The sequence below is a fragment of the Octodon degus genome, unplaced genomic scaffold (genome assembly GCF_000260255.1).
Source record: "Octodon degus isolate 3935 unplaced genomic scaffold, OctDeg1.0 scaffold00428, whole genome shotgun sequence".
Taxonomy (NCBI): Eukaryota; Metazoa; Chordata; class Mammalia; order Rodentia; family Octodontidae; genus Octodon; species Octodon degus.
The window spans coordinates 370,779-374,250 of record NW_004525004.1 but is presented as its reverse complement, the minus strand read 5'-3'; positions in this window follow the sequence as shown (position 1 = coordinate 374,250).

Genomic DNA, 3,472 nt, shown 5'->3' with positions numbered 1-3,472 from the left:
GACCTGGGCTAGGACTGGGTCTGGGGGCTCCCGGAACTCCGCAGAAAATCCTACTAGGCGGGCGGGGTGGGGGAGGCACTGAGGAGTGGTGGGGGGCGGCCTGAGGGGCTGGGAGAGGGTCCAGCACACGCTACTCCTGGGCTGGGACTGTACCCGCCGGCGCAAGGTAGCAGGAAACTCTCCGCACACTCACCGGACCTGGGCTAGGACTGGGTCTGGGGGCTCCCGGAACTCGGCAGAAAATCCTGCTCACCGGGCGGGGTGGGGAGGCAGTGCAAAGTTGTTTTTTTAATGATACTGAAATAATCCCCCAAGGATCAGCCTTTGAATATATAAAATTGTTAATTTTTATATTTTCAAAATATTAATATCTATCTTAGATTCACAATAGTCAAAAACTTCCATTTAGTATAAAACTACATACAGTTTTCCAACATGAGGAATATCCAGAACCATTCCTAAATATCAAAAACCCTAATTTCATTGGTACATTATTTTGGACTTGACTTAAGATATCTTAAAATACGGTTATGAAATTGTAGAGAGTTCATATTATTATTCAAACATTAAGAATTCTTAAACTCTGTAGGTTGTCTTTGTTATTGTGGCTTTGCTCAACTGGATCTCATCCTACTTATGACAGTTAAGTGTGCTAAGTGCATTGCCTTGAATCAGAACTGTGCAGCAGATTAATACAATGCAGTTGTGGATATTTCTGTGGATGACTGACATTTGGGCCAGCAAACTGAGGGAGGAGGACCCAACTCAGATGTGGTTGTACCAACCAATAGACTTGGAGCCTGGAAAAAATAAAAAGGCAAAGAAAGAATATCTCTGTTTCAGAACAGCTCCAGTTTTCTCCATCACCTTTGGAAGTCAGTTTTCAGTTTCTTCAGTCTCCTACTGCAGTCCTCTAATGAGGACTCTACAGTGAGCTTCCAGGACTAAGAATTTTGACAAGTGCTGTGTCCTTCATCCTGATAATACCCACATTTGGACAAAAATTCACATTGCAACAACTGCAGCACCACAGCTGAATAGATCAGCCCTTGCCTTGTTGAGGCACAAATGAAGGCTCCAGAGCAAATTCTTAGACACACTGGCAAGCCTCAGATTTCCGAGTCAAGCAGCTTACAATTGACCTGGATCACACCAAGCCTATTCAGCAAGAAGCACCTATATTTGCATCAAGCTCCAAGCTTCACACATGGATGCCTGAGTGATCCAAGCTGGTTGGTGCAGAAGACCGCCAAAGCTTAGGAGTCAATCTTTGGTCTGGATCAGGTGTCTCTCTCCTCTTGCTTCTTTCATATATATGGTTTGAATATGATGCATACATGTCCCCCATAGATTTATATGTTCAGGTCTTTGGCCTGGGCAGCCATGTTTAGAGGTGGATCTAACTTTTGAAAAGTGGGGCCTAGTGGAAGGTAATTATATCTCTGGCACTCTTAAAATAAATGAATGCTTTTCTTTAAGATCAAGCTAGTTCTTAAGAAAGCAGGTTGTTACAAAGCAGTGCTACACCTATGCTTGGGCCTATCTTTCAAATTGCAATTTCCCTTTCCCCTCTTGTAACATAGGAAGCCATATCCAGAAGCTGAACAGATCGTACTGCCTGGTGTTGCCTCAGACTCTAAAACACTGAGCAAAGTGTTTTAGAGTCTCATTAGTTTATAAACTCCTATCTTCTGAAATAACAACAGAAGATACAGAAACAGAAAACAAAGCTGCCAGGAGGCTCTCTTTAGCATACACAGGTCAACCATTTTATTCATTTTGGCTCCCTTTCTCTACACCCAGTTGCTCGTGTTACCTCAGTTCAGTGCCTGCCTCCTCTCCACTGTGTGTGTCATACTCTAGAACTCACCCAGGCCCACTTCCTCACTTTTATCCCAGCACTCGTGGGGAATGTTGTCTTATCCCCACTCCTCACTCTTCCAGGCTTTAGGAATCTGTTTAAGTCCTTCCTCTTACATAAAACCTGTCTAAGCCTTCAAATGACCTTAAAATTTTTATATCTTCTCATATGCTCCTTATACGTAGGACTCAGTCCCCAGACCATTACTGGTACAAAAAGTTAAAAAGGTGATATTATTAATAAACAGATCATTGATCAGAAAACACACTATTGATAGCAAATTGCAAAGAAACCCAAAATTGTCACAATGTGGTTTCTACATTGGTAGGACAAGGAGGACAGAGGAACTGGCTGTTACTACTGTGCCCTACTTCTCTCACCACCGTCGGTGTTGATTGCTTATTAATAGTTGTAAGTAGGCACTTGGGAGGAAGAAATCAGGAGGATTACCACTAATATGGGATGTGTAATGAGACCCTGCACACACACACAAAATAAAAACCCAAAAATAAACAATAGTCATAAGTAAGTGAATAGTTTGGTGTGCTAGCATAGTCCTCCAAACTGTGCCATTCGCAAGACTGAGAAGATAAAGTGCAAATTCAAAGCTAACCTAGGCACGTTATCATGAGGCAGTGTCAAAATGAAAAATGTTTGGGGAATACTAAAGGGTAGAGACCGAGGTTTCAATCCCCACTATGACAAATAAATATACAGTAAAATTACATAATGAAACCTTAAACCATGGCTGCCAAGATGTGTGTATATTGCCTAGTAATCCCTAGATTCTTTTTATGATTGATAAAAACAAGCAACATTTTTATGCCTTTATGCTTTGATTGTGATCTGAAGGTGCTGAAGTATAATAATTTTTTTTAACATTTCTAAAGTTGTTTTTTTTTTTTTTTTGGCAGAAACAGGGATTGAACTCAGGCCCTTGTGCTTGCCAGGGAAGTGCTTATTCCACTGAGCCATCATCCAGACCCTACAATAAAAATTTTGATGTTGAACATTTAACATTCAAGAAAGGAGCTTAACATATGTATGATTCTATTGTCAATAAATAAATCCAGACTTTTCCCTTTTGTATTATTATTTTATTTTAGAGACTGGACTCCTTATGTAGCCCAGGATGGCCTCAAACTCATGATAATCCTCCTACCTCGGGCTCCCCAATGCCAGGATTATTAGGGTATTTATTGTATATAAAATATCTATTCATAATAGGGATCCAAGGCAAGTATATCTCACAGTATTATCTTGTTTATGTTCCCACTTTTCACTTCCCTAGTAAGCCCCTTCACTCCCTACCTTTTGTCCATCTTCCTTCTATTTGCCCTCCAATTGAATCAGGCCAAGCTTTTTTCTCTATGCTGACAAAGCCAAAATCTTTTTTAACTGGTGCCACTGTCCTTTTTCTCTGCCTTCTAAGCAGGCATCCTTCATGCAGCAGAGGACAGTGAAATTCTACACCTGAGGCTCACACCCAGACAGTTCTGTATGCCCTGTCATCCTCTCCAGACACAGTGTGTCACTCAAGTTTGCCAGAGGTAGGACATCTGTGACAATCTGACTGCATTCCAACAGTTGTCAGAATCATGTCTTTATACA